This window comes from Garra rufa, unplaced genomic scaffold, assembly GCF_049309525.1.
Source record: "Garra rufa unplaced genomic scaffold, GarRuf1.0 hap1_unplaced_005, whole genome shotgun sequence".
Classification (NCBI taxonomy): Eukaryota; Metazoa; Chordata; class Actinopteri; order Cypriniformes; family Cyprinidae; genus Garra; species Garra rufa.
Window position 1 is genome coordinate 573,797 of NW_027394280.1, and position 14,465 is coordinate 588,261.

At 34.8% G+C, this 14,465-nt stretch overlaps 1 pseudogene; it reads left to right on the forward strand.

The window, feature by feature from the left end:
* Positions 1–2,430: 2,430 nt before the first annotated feature.
* On the forward strand, positions 2,431–14,082 carry LOC141312761 (uncharacterized; annotated as a pseudogene).
* The last annotated feature ends 383 nt before the right edge of the window (positions 14,083–14,465 follow it).

The window sequence follows — 14,465 nt, forward strand, 5'->3', positions numbered from 1 at the left end:
TTGTATTCACACACCCCTGAAGCAAAAGAGATTCATTTACAATTGAACATTTACCCTTTTGCTGAATTTCCTAGGCAATAATTTAATTTCAACCAATATAATTTTGTCTTTAACAGTAATGATTGTCACACCTATGGACTGTCCTTGTGTTTGTTTTTGTTTCCATGAGCTCCTTGTCCTTGTTTTTCCTGATGTTCTCTAATGCCCATATTTGGTTTTCCTGTTCCTGTTTCCATTGATTTCAGGAGTGTCTTGTCTTTCCTTTCGTTTAGTTGAGTATTTAAGAGTGATCTGTTTGTGGTTTTCTCCTCTGATGTCTTACATCCTCCAAGTGAATGTCTTTTAAGTTTTAAGTTCACTCCTGAATTTCCTCATCTCCTCGTTTACCGCTCCGTAGAGTTGTGAAATATGACAATGATAATGAAATGATAATAAATAGTAAATATCCAATCATACATTTGGAAAAGAGGATTTTGAGTGCCTTACCAAATTGCTTAATGTACCTGTGTTAAAAAGTAAATATTTATTTTTTGAAAGTACAAATAGTGATTATATAAACTTAATTCTTCAAGATTCTTTACACATAAAGGCAAATGTATACGCCTTTATTTATACCCAAACTTAGTCAACTGTGAGTAGTACTTCATTACTATTTATGAAAAATATGAATGAAAGATATTTAGATTATTTGCACATGTTTATTAAATCTTGATATTCTACATTATTTGGATTTTCATGATTTCCAAGTTACAAGTTGTGTAAAATCATTAGAGTCAGGAGTGAAGGGTCACTAAAGCAGACTCAGTGCTATGAATGGACTTAAAACCTGACTGAAATTTTCCAGAAGTACTTAGAAAATACCAAACACAAACTGTTCTAGTACCTTAGGTTAAAGAATTTTAAAATAAATATATTTAGCTTTAGGAGTGTGTGAACATGAATGTGAAATCATGGTAAGTGTCATCTTTTGTCTTTATTGGCTGTTGATGTTTCTGCCTCACTTCTTTAATTGGTGTCTTTGTTTCTGATCAATATCTGAGTTAAATATGAATGCAGAGGCTGAAGGTGAGACTTTCCCTGATCTCTGTGATAATGAGTCTATAGTTCTGCTGATTGGATTAGAGTCGCTGAAAATCTGGGCAAATTCCTGTAACTGCTTACATCCTTTGCATATTTTATCTTCTAATGACGATCCTGAAATCTGTCTAAAACTCCAGCGATTGAGTGTTTAGTCAGTCTGGATGACTGCAGCATCACACAGTAACATCTTGTCTCCTGATCTTCTCTTCTGAGTTTACTACAGGTCTAACTGGATGTTGCAGGTATTTTGGTTTCAAAACTTTTAACTTCACTAAAATCATAACTCTAATATAACATGAATGCACTTCTAGAGAGCAGGTATTGTATCTTGTATTTATTAACTGAACTGTTCACTGTTAAAAGGGAAGATGAGTAACAGCTGAATATGTCGATATGGTTTTTGCCAATTAAAGATGCAGAAAAGGTCATAATCAAATTTAATAAAGGAATGGCAGAGAGGATGGCGAAAGGAAATCAAGGGTAGACACATTTTTCTGTTCAATCTAAAGTTAGAAACAATTGTTTTTGTACTTGTCCATCCTGTAGGGACTCATTGTGGGATAAATACTTTTTTGTATATTGTAGGAAAGCATATTTTTTTCTTTTTTTTCTCCTTTAATATTCACTGACAAAGACTGTTGATGCTCATCAAATACCATGATGTGAGTCTTAATTTGAAGTCATTTTCATTTATTTGAGCAGATCGGCTTTTTTAAAGAAAAAATAGAAAAAAATAGCGCACCTTGTAGACACACAAAGCGTAATATTTTCCCTTCTTTCGGCGCTTCTCACTCCAGTCCAGCGGGTGGCACTAACACACACACTTCTGTTTGACAAACACCATTAAACCTAAGAAGAAGAAGATTAGTTTCACTGCTCTCTGTTGTTTTGTTGTGATTCGGTTTTAGTTCAGCCTGTGAGAAATGTAGTTTCTGTAAACAGAAAAATACAGTTTTTGAATTCGGTCAGTAAATACTTGTAATATTCTCATCCTCACAGCTGCGACTAGGTTTGGAAGCGAGCAGGAATATCTGGAGAAGTATCTGCTGATCTGAGATCTGATGCTGTAAAGATGTTTATTAAAGTGGAGAGTGAGGAGAACATGAGTGAACTAGAAACCTGGAGAATAAAACAAGAGGAACCAGAACTTTTGAGAAAAAAACTGGAGGAACCAGAACCTTTGAGAATAAAACAAGAGGAACCAGAACTTTTGAGAATAAAACTGGAGGAACCAGAACCTTTGAGAATAAAACAAGAGGAACCAGAACTTTTGAGAATAAAGTTGGAGGAACCAGAACCTTTGAGAATAAAACAAGAGGAACCAGAACTTTTGAGAATAAAACGGGAGGAACCAGAACCTTTGAGAATAAAACAAGAGGAACAAGGAGGTTGGTGTTTAATCTTCATTCATCTTTAATGACTCTTTGTGGTACATTATTTCAAAGTTATATTAATACTGAGTTTCAAGCTGCTTTATATTTAGTTAATTGTAATAGAAACAATCTTTAAAGCAGATCAGTCTGTTAAAGTATAGATGGGGCAGCAAAAGCACTTCCAGATCTAGTAAGAAACATTTAAATTCTGCACAGAATTTTTGGTAACATTTGCTATGAAGCTCCTATTTATAATACATTATAAAGTATTTCTAAGGCATTGTAATGAATCCATCATAAAAATAAAAAAAAAAATCTTATAAAATGTTCTCATGAATAATCATAACAATTACAATATACTAAAGTACTTGAGTATTAGGGGTTCTAACTTTTAAGATTATGATTATTTATTAGACACGATAGATGGCATATTAAATCTACGCAATTTTTAATGGACTATATCTTGTATATAATTTTTTTTTTTTTTTTTTACATTATATTACATTTTATTATGATGGGCCCCCTGGTCTACTGACTAGAAGCAACTTTCCAACTACATGTACATTCCAGCTACACTAACACTCCTTTATTAGTAGTATTATTCGACTTAGGTTAAGGTTAGGCTAGGTACAAGGTTCACATACTTGCAAAGTTACATATCAGTTTGTCTTTTGTGCAACCATCAAAATACAGTATTAGAATATATTTAGCATACTACTAATAATAATTATTGCTAGCTGACATGCAGTTGAATAGTTACTTATCAAAAGCTGTCTAAAGGGTACCATCAAAATAATCTAACTAATAATACAAACGTGTCATGTTATCCATTCATCTGATACATTAACTTTTGGCTCTTTGATAGATAATATTATTGTTATTATTATTACTTATAAGTGCTCTTTGTATGCTTTCAGTAAAGTGACATGCGTAACATGGTAATATATGAGACTTGTGTTATAACTATGAGGAGATAATCACACGCTTATAAGCTGTAACCGCAAATAAATAAAAATTATAACACATTAAAACTGTTTTATAAACTCGTGAGATGATACAACATAGTATAAGTTTTTTTTTTATAATGCACTATGAATTCATTATAGTGTCTTAAGAATACCCTTAAGGTGCGTTCACACCGGACGCGAATGAAGTGGCAAGCGCGAGTGATTTACATGTTAAGTCAATGCAAAGACGCGAATAGCCATCCTGCGGCGCGGCGCGCATTGAGCGTTTCAAGCGATTGCCGCGAGTTCAAAAATCTGAACTTCGGCGGAATTCCGCGCCGCGGTGACCAATCAGGAGCTTGCTCTAGTAGTGACGGAGGCAGAAATCCGAAACAACAATGGCGGACAAAATCACCGTTGCTGTCTGTGGTTCCTCGGAGCTGTACGATACATCTTTGGACTTTAGTAGAAACAGGAATAAAAGGGTTCTTGCTAGGAATAAAGTGAGTGAAGAGGTCGGACAATCTGGTTAGTTTTAAAAAACGCTCTTTACTCAATTTAACCTACATACATACATATTGAGACTACAAGCAAGCTAAAGCTGGCAAATTGAGCTCATTCACCTATTTTACAACTACTTTCCCGCTGACGAGTGGCAGAAGCCCCTCCCTTGACGCAAATTCGCGTCTGTTGTGAAGAAAATGTCACGCGCGAATGACGCGAGTAAACTCAAATGTTCAAGCGTTCAACTACGCGCGAATAGCGCGTTTTTTCCGCACAAGTCGCGTCTGGTGTGAACGCACCATTATAATGCATTATAAATATGGGCTTCAAAGAAAGTGTTACTGAATTCTTTTATGAACAGATCAAACACGGCTGATGCAGAAACAGTAGTGTTAGCTATAGTCATGTCCAATGCTGTTACATCATTAGTTTCAGGGTTTCTACATTTTTGGAGAGAAATTCAAGAACTTTTCAACGAAATTAAACTGTTGCATGCCTCCCGACTCAAATTTAATGTTTTGCTGTAAAATGTGTCTTACCAAGAAATAAACATGTAATATTGTTTAGAAACTGCGCTTACACATTCAAAACAATAGTAATCTTAAGGTTGACTTGTTATTCACTTTTTAGCATCAAATGATGATGTGTTTATGCAGTTTGAGGTTTAAAAACATGTTATTTTCCACATACTGTACATTATTGTCAGTGTTGGGCAGTAGCGTCGCTACAAGTAGTGACGCTACTAGCTTAACTACATTTCTCAGTAGCGTGGTGGTAGCGTCGCTGTTTTCTGAATCAAATAGCTTTTCAGTAGCTAAGCTATTATTTTGATCAAGTAACGCGGTAGCGTCAACAAAAGCTACAAGCTATATATTGTTCTATACTTTAAGCTCAAATCGGAAATATAACTGCTACGGATCACTGATCCTGGGTCAGTAAGCGACGCCACCGCCACTAAACCTCGTGATGCCATTGGCTCATTAAACTGTCAGTCATACCGTATTATTCCTCCCGCCTCTCTCGTGAATGAAGTGCGGCACGCAGTTTGAAGCATCTCAGCTTGTTTGCAGACTTGAGGTAAATAAAGAAGTGTTGATTGAAAGTACATTTATAAAGGCTAATGTTTTTTTGTTTGTTTTTTTTGCATTCGAAGATATGAGAAAAGTGTGTCTTAGTCTAGCACTGGTTGTCGAGACTTTTGTTGTCGATATTTTAGCTAAATGTCAGAAAAAAACTGAGCGCCCACATAGCAACAGAAAACTGTATAATCTGCAATGCTAATGATGGGCGCCTTGATTTTAGTATTTGAAGCAGGCTAGTGCTCTGGGAAGATCTCAAACTCAGAAGTACAAGATGGGCAGAGAGTGGGTGTCAAATTCATGGCGAAAGGCAAAATATTTCGGTTCGTTAGTAAAAACAAACAAACAAAAACCGTCCAGGTTCCATAGCAAAATAAGAATGAAACCGTGTTCTAGTCTAAACGAATTATAATAATCTTTGCTAATATTCTGAATACTTCAAACTGCTTTGGACTTTGCAGTAGCAAATTATGCCTTTACTATGACCAACATGACAGAATATGATATTCAGCTGTTTGGTCGCGCTGGTGTCTTACGCGCACACTATGTTCATTTGAAAAATAAAACACAGTCACCCAAAAGTTACACTAGTCAATTTAAATAGTGTGTATAACATGCAGTTCAGCATGACCACCGGTCCCGTGGCACATTTTTGCTCATCATGATATTTTCCGTCGACGTGCATGAAGTACAAAGCTTACCCAATGCATAATAATTTTGCTTCAAATACATTGCAGATATGGAAACATTTGTATTTGTGGCAAGAAAGGGAGTCTACATAAGCCCATCTTTACTTTCACATTTAATTTGTTTTGGATTGTTTAGGCAAATTTATTTATGTATTTATTTCATCATTGTTCTGTTCTGAATAAGATTAAAGTTAAAGGATTTGTTGTGGAGTGAGGGAAATAATGTCATAACATTATGTTGTAGGCCTGTTTATTTCAGAATATAATAAAATGTGACCCTGGACCACAAAACCAGTCTTAAGTCGCTGGGGTATATTTGTAGCAATAGCCAAAAATACATTGTATGGGTCAAAATTATTGATTTTTCTTTTGTCAAAAATCATTAGGAAATTAAGTAAAGATCAAGTTACATTAAGATTTTTTGTAAAATTCCTACTGTAAACCTATCAAAATGTAATTTTTGATTAGTAATATGCATTTTTAAGAACTTAATTTGGGCAACTTTAAAGGTGATTTTCTCAGTATTTTGATTTTTTTGCACCCTTAGATTCCAGATTTTCAAATAGATGTATCTCGGCCAAATATTGTCCTATCCTAACAAACTATACATCAATAGAAAGCTTATTTATTGAGCTTTCATATGATGTATATATCTCAGTTTAGTAAAATTTAACCTTATGACTGGTTTTGTGGTCCAGGGTCACAAATGTGACTTATAGGCCTAGCCGCTGTGACCTGTCGGTTAAATTTTTACATTAATGCATTTTACCTTCTGCAAACGAAAATAGCCGCTTGATTCGGTTATATATTCTTACTGTCAGTTAACAATTTTACAATAGAATTTAGCTTTGCTTCCCAGATAGTAACAGAGTCTGGGCCAAATCTGGCTTACATTCCACACTTGTCTTTTATTCACAGTCTTGACTGCAAAAGTTTGTGATTTGTTTTTATTTTTGTATTTGTTATGTACTATAGATTCTGACAATTTAAAAAATCAGGCTCCTGTATTCATGAAATCAATTACTATCTTTGTTCAAACACGGCAGTAAATTAAAGTGCTGTTTTTGTGCGGTCTGTCATATTTTAGTAGCTATATACAACAAATCTACAGCGCTTCCTTTAGGCTATTTATTACGAAGCTGTCAACACTGTAAACTCTGACGACATGCAATCAGTTGACGAACACCCATCCATATATAGACTATGTTATTCAATAATATGTATAAAATTATTTTATTTACAAATTTTGTGTTTTCCCTGTTTTATTAGTTTAATATTGTGAGACTGGTGCCATTGCTTTTTTGTTTTTATTTTTTTCAAGAAAGAATTCAACCCCCCAGAATATGAGATAAATCCAGCCCTGTACATGATACAGAATTTTGTTGCCAAATTGGTTTGGAAGAGTGGTTGAATAAACAATTAAACTGAACTTGTATGCCTGTATGACTGACAATTTAATTGATCACTGAGAGAGCACTGACTTTGTATGATGTTGGTTCAATAGAAAAATGAAATTTTAAAAAATAGCTTAGATGTAGTGAACTACTTTTGCCATGATGCTGTAGCTTAGCTTGCTACATTACCAAAGGCTGTAGCTTTAGTGTAGTTAAGCTTCATTTAATGAAGAGTAACTGTTAGCTTAGCTCACTACATTTTCCAAGTAGCTTGCCCATCACTGATTATTGTTGCTACTCTCTGCCCTACCTTTCTGAAATGCTTTGAATTTCACAAAACTCACTGTTGATGGAAACCGAGGTGTTCTCTGATTGGTCAGCTATCCATGCTTTGGAATTGGCCGGATACCTCAAGCGTGTGTTGGAAATGTTACACCCCTAACCATGTTTTGATACCATTTCTTGGCGCTTCGAGACAGAAATGATAAAACCCATTATAAACTAGGCGTTTGTAGCATAGGTGCAAACTCGTGTTTGAAAAGTCATCTGGGGCGACCGTAATATATCTAAAAATTCACATTTTTATGTTTCATTTAGACTAGTTGATCACATATCAGTAAGATTAACTTTTGAAGAAAGACAAACTTTAGTCCACTTTCATTTTTTGAAAAACATTATTTCACAAGTTTATTCTATAATATCAGAGTCTACCTCGTAATCCAGTTAAAATACTGATTTTTACTTTAAAAGCAAAAAAAACTGAATTAGCATTTATAAAGATATTACACATTCAGCAATAGCATACCACTGATTAATATTTGAGGCTAAACTGATGGATATTTGGTTATGAATTTGGTGTAATTATTGCTTTATTATCATAAGTCGCCCCAAATGATAAGAAAACCACAGGTATAAAAATTTCAGTTACAGTTTTTCTCAATTGCTTAAACACATTTCTTGAAATTATGCCTCTTATTTGCGAAACTCTAAACACAAATCCACAACTCCTAACTCAATTCCCCAAACTTCTTATATTGAGGTCAAAATGAAGCTCTCCACTCAAAACAACACAATCTTGCTGAAAAACCAAACTTTGCTCTCAGACATGACACACAAATCCTCAAAAACACACACACTACAACACAGTTTTACACACTGATGAGATAAATTCAAAACAATACAACCAAAACAATCCAAATAAAAAACTTTTCACATGATGAAAACAACAAATATATGCGTTTGCAAGTGTTTTATTCCTTAATTTAATGTACTGTAGAGTACAGTACAAAACAGCAAACAACAACAAAATATATTTTTTCTGCCCAGAATCCTGTCTTTGGTCTGGGACAGGCCAAAGAACCTCTTCAGCATCACAGGCTAAATTAGCCCTGGCCAGGCAGCAGGGGTCAAATCCTCTTGCATGCCTGATCCAACCCTGGCACTCATCAACTAAAATATAGGAGACTGCTTGTCTTCTTGTCCTTGCTCTTCCTCTGTCTCTTCCATGTTGTCGTCATCGTCCTCCTTCTTCTCCTCCTCTTCCTCTTTCACCTCCTACTCTTCCTCTTCAAAATTACACATTACTGTATGTGGGATACTGATTGAAAAAGACTGGATAGGATTCACAGTTACACTTGTACTGTACTAGTGGTATGAGAAAAAAAATAAAAATGCATTACAGTGTCATTGTGAAACAGCAAAGAAAAATAAATATGGGCACAAAGGTAAAAATAAAAATTAGAAAGTCTACTGTCAGATTTTGTAACTCCTGCGTTGTCCTCTGTCTATATACAGTATGCTTTCCAATTAAAGGTTCAAGAGATGTACCTTTGAGCTATTTCAGAGAACTGCTTTATCATTGGTTGATATACATTATCTTCATTAGTGAAAGTCAAGATTCACTTGAATAAATTCATGGCAAATTTATCTAATCAGTTGTATGAATGTACCAAAGCAATCACAACTTGATCAGAAGAATGAGAAGCTTTTTATGATGTGCACAAGAGACTAGATGATGTGGATGTTGAACAAGTAGTTTTGACAATTTCATTTCTGATCTGAGAAATGCACCAAAGTGACTGAGAAAAACTGTAAGCTGACTTTGGCTTCTTTTAGGTTCTGATTTGGGTGTGCAATATTTTGACTCCTAGTGTTTCCACTTGGATAATTGTGTGCTAATTGAGCTCAAACTTCACAGATTGAGTGAACAATGTTGAATGCTTGTGCTTTCTAAATGACCACATGGTGTAAGCACTGAGAAATGTAGGGATTTGTGTGTAGAGTTTTGCAGTAACAGTTCACCAAATATAACTCATGTGTCAAAGCAGGGAATAGTGTTTATTGTTTAGGGAAATGGGTGTGCTTTTTCAAAAATGGCGTTATAGTTTTGAAATTTTAGTTCAAAAGACTGGTTATAGTGTTTTAGCAATTGAGAAAAACTGTAAAATGTACACACAAGAGTTCAAGACGAAAGAAAATTTAACTTTTTTTATTCAAATAACATTTCAACATTTAAATATAACAAATCAGAAGGACACTAACATTTAAACTGAGCAATTCCAATAGGGTCCTCACACCATCGGTGCTCGGGCCCTAATTAAAGCTGCAAGTAGCAACGAACGGGCCCTTGCCATCTGCGCAGTTGCCATCCCGATAGCATCAGGAAAATGGTGCCCAGTTGGCACATGCATTCACAGTAACACTCTACCAGTTTGGATTTGAAGTTTACAGAATTGAAAGGGTTGCACTTTAAATTCAACACACAGACACATACACACAATATATACAATTTTGCCATCCAGTTTAATTTCCTAACACTAACAATATTAGTTAACGTGAACAATAATTAAATAGCATTTATTAATGTTAATTAATATTAAGCTAAAAAAAAGTATTCATACATTATTATAATGTAAATTTGTATCTTTTAACAGTTTATATACTGTGAATTAACATGAATATGAACAAAGTTCATGTGGGTATACAGCAATAGACAATAAAGTGCCATATAAACACTTCATTCTTTCAGAATATCTTTAAAAAACAAGTTGAGTATTGTAATGAGGCGATATGAATATAACTCATCTTATAATGGTATAATTTTCATATTTATGTAGATTACACCACATCAATGTGTATTTCTTCCTCAAAGATGGTCTGCAAAACAGCATTATTCCCTGGTCTCTCTCCCTCTCTCCCTTTCACCCTTCCCCCTACACTCACTCTAAAACTCAACACACATACTTACAAGCAGGCAGAGTGAGAGCAGATTTCTGATTTCTTTTTTTTTTAATTTTCTTTAATTCATAAAGCCTTGTATACTTATGAGATTAACAGCATTTGCTCAGAATGACTAGTTCTCTGTCACTTTAAAAAATAACCACAAAGATATCCAAAATATGCTCGCAATTTAGCATCTTCAGAATCTTCTCTTCATGTTGATAAAGTTTGATGTGAACAGCATGTTGCTCTTATGATGAGTATGAATTTGTTTACAGCCTAATTTTTCGCAAAATCCACATTAAAATCAAAATATCTGGCTTCCTGTTGGTCGTAGCTAATAAGTTTAATTTAGAAAGTTGTCCAGCTTGATGAGACCAATTTAGGTGACCAATGTTTAATAGCTCATTGTAGCATACAGTCTAAACCGTTTATTTGATCTACCCTGGTCTCCAACTTTCTGTAGCTCTAGAGACTCTAGCACACTGCTATAGAAGCTTTTTTTCTTTACCTCTCTCTTTTCCTTGCAAGATACTCTGCTCTTGTTGCAGGGTCGGAGTGGACTTTCTGTCTATGACGAGCAGTCTTCTCTTTGCTTGTTAATCGTGCCATCTAGGAAATAGGTAAAACAGGTTAAAACTTGTTTAAAATGAATAATGCATGTATAGTCACATAAATGGAATGTCATTCTGTATATATTTTAAAATGTTCCTGTAGGATTGTACTACAACTAAAAATAAATGTTAATCCCTATAAAATGAATGTAAAATGGCTGAATTTAGAAAAAAAGATAAAATATACAAATAATTACGCTTAAACAATTAACTCTACGTAAATAATTGATGTATATAATATGAAAACTACAAATACAGGACCTATATCTATCATTTAAAACACTCAGCAGTGGTCGCCCCACATAATACTCGGTCACCCCATATGATGTTTTCAAGTTCACTCAAGTATAAAAGGCTGACAGTTAGCCTCAGAAACCAAACTACCTTCCTCTAGTGACATGCCACTATCAAATTTATCATCAAAATATAGATTTGTGGGAAAAAAATTATAATTCACAGTTTTGGGGTGGTCGCCCCACATGATGACCAAAAGTGACTATGACATTACAGCAGTTAAAAAACTTATTTTTCTTACTATATGAGAGAGACTGAGTTACCTTACAGTTGTTTCCAGGGGATCTTCACTTGTGTCTGGCTGATGCAATATCCCATCCTTGAGATGTATTTCAAAATAAAGGTCCCAAAATTGTCGTTTCGACAAAAAGGTCGCCCCGGATGATATGGATAGAATCAACATAATTCGAACAACATTCATTTGTATATTATGATAGAAACATATGTGCAAATGCTTTACAGTTTTGTCAATGGATGTAAAACATGTTTGAAATTATGCCAACTAGGAAAAGGAATATATATAAGTTGATTTTAAGTGTTTTTAAACCAGTTGTCCTAACAAAATGGACAGTCACTCAATATGATGTTTTGACTCTTCGGATAGCAGAAAATGATGAAAAACTTAAAAATTTGGAGAAGTTAGAGTGGTTTAGTAGGTGAAGAATGTATAACAAGTAGATGAGAAATTATGTATTTTTTAGTTTTTTCTGCAAAATAAAATTAACCCGGACAGAAAAAGGGGGCATCACGTATTGACCCAAATATAACTTAAAACACAGTTTTATAGTTGTGTCCTCATTTGAAAGGCCAAACAAAGAATGTTTGCTTTTGGAATGAAATGCACTGCGTCTCCACAACATGGCGCTGCAACACTACTACATCCGGTGAAGTTGCGCCTTATTTCTTTTCATATTCATATTTTTATGGGATGTGTTACGCTAATCTACTCACGCCGTGTTGTGGACGAGTGGGGGGGTTTGAACGAGCCAATTTAGGGAGGTGTGGCTGAGTCTTAACTTTCATAATAAATATCTCTTTGGTTTTGAGAATTTAAGCTTTGCAGCTTCACAAATCTTATCTAATGCACAAACAGCTTGTAACACTCCAAAGGAAACCGCATCATATGACCCCTTTAAATTATCTTTGTTATTGATATCCCACACACCAGCTCTACCAAATCTGCTTATGGCGACACCATCTGTATGACTTATTGGCACTGCTCTCAAATGCTAGTTTGTTCATGTTTTTAAGCTTATAACAAGTTACTGAAAATGAACCCTTTTTACTTTTTATTTCAGATTTGATTCAAGAAAAAGAGGAAAATGAAGAATCAAGTCAAGTTGAGGAGAAAAAATATTCCAAAAATGGAGAAAAACCTTTGAGTTGCTCTCAAGCCAAACAGAAATATTTAAATAAAAGAAGAGCAGAGAAATGTTCCACCTGCACTCATTGTGGAAAGAGTTTCACTAGAAAAACAGGTCTTGAGCGTCACATGAGAATTCATACTGGAGAAAAACCATTTACTTGTGATCAATGTGGGAAGAGTTTTTCATGCTCACCAAGCTTTAAGGAGCACATGAACATCCACACTAGAGAGAAGCAGCACACATGTGATCAATGTGGTAAAGTGTATTTAGCGGTTTCAGGTCTGAGGAATCACTTGAAAGTTCATACAAAGGTGAAGCCACATTCATGTCATTTGTGTGGAAAGAGTTTTTGGTGTCTACAAAGTTTGCAAGTATATGAGAATATAAATACTGGTGTGAGACAATCCATGTGTTCCAAGTGTGAAAAGATTTCTACTTCAGTAACTTATTTAAAACTGCATAAGAGGATCCACACTTATGAGTGTTCACAGTGTAACAAGATATTCAGTAAATCAGGAGACCTGAAAATACATGAGATGATCCACACTAGAGAGAAATCGTATACATGTTCACACTGCAAAAAGAGTTTTAGTCAGTCAGTACATTTGAAAACGCATGAGATGATCCACACTGGAGAGAAACCTTATAAGTGTTCACACTGCAACAAGAGATTTATTCAGTCATCATATCTGAAAATACACGAGAGGATCCACACTGGGGAGAAACCTTATGAGTGTTCACACTGCAACAAGAGATTTAGTCGGTCAGTACATTTAAAGACACATGAGATGATCCACACTGGAGAGAAACCTTATGAGTGTTCACACTGCAACAAGAGATTTAGTCGGTCAGTAAATTTGAAAACACATGAGATGATCCACACTGGAGAGAAACCTTATGAGTGTTCACACTGCAACAAGAGATTTAGTCAGTAAATTTGAAAATGCATGAGATGATCCACACTGGAGAGAACCCTTATGAGTGTTCACACTGCAACAAGAGATTTAGTCGGTCAGTACATTTGAAAAGACATGAGATGATCCACACTGGAGAGAAACCTTATGAGTGTTCACACTGCAACAAGAGATTTAGTCGGTCAGTAAATTTGAAAACACATGAGATGATCCACACTGGAGAGAAACCTTATGAGTGTTCACACTGCAACAAGAGATTTAGTCAGTCAGTAAATTTGAAAATGCATGAGATGATCCACACTGGAGAGAAACCTTATGAGTGTTCACACTGCAACAAGAGATTTAGTCGGTCAGTACATTTGAAAAGACATGAGATGATCCACACTGGAGAGAAACCTTATGAGTGTTCACACTGCAACAAGAGATTTCGTCGGTCAGAACATTTGAAAACACATGAGAAGATCCACACTGGAGAGAAACCTTATGTGTTCACACTGCAACAAGAAATTTAACCAGTCATCATATCGGAAAATACATGAGAGGATCCACACTGGAAAATAACCGTATCATTGCACTGCATGTGGGAAGCATTTTGTTCAATCATCTGCATAAACAAAGACATGCAAAAACAATCAGTTGCTTTTTTTGTCAGTGTCTCTGGTGGATTTACACATAGTGCTCTAGCATGTAAACGTATACCCATCCCTACTTATAAATTAGTAGGAGAGAGATCAATCTCATTAGTTTTCACTTTTTCTTTCAGTAGTTAATGATAATTTTGCTTTCAGTCATTATTAAATGTTATCTTTTTATTCATACATTATCTTCACTTTTATATTTTATTAACACCATTTATGGTCAACTGATTGTATTTGCATAAGAAAATTTTTTTTTTTATCTTTAATAGTTGAAAGCCATAATGTTTTAGGCTTTGTTTTAAATATCTAAATAAAGTTTTTAAATGGAATTAAGTTAAAAGCCTTTATTGCCT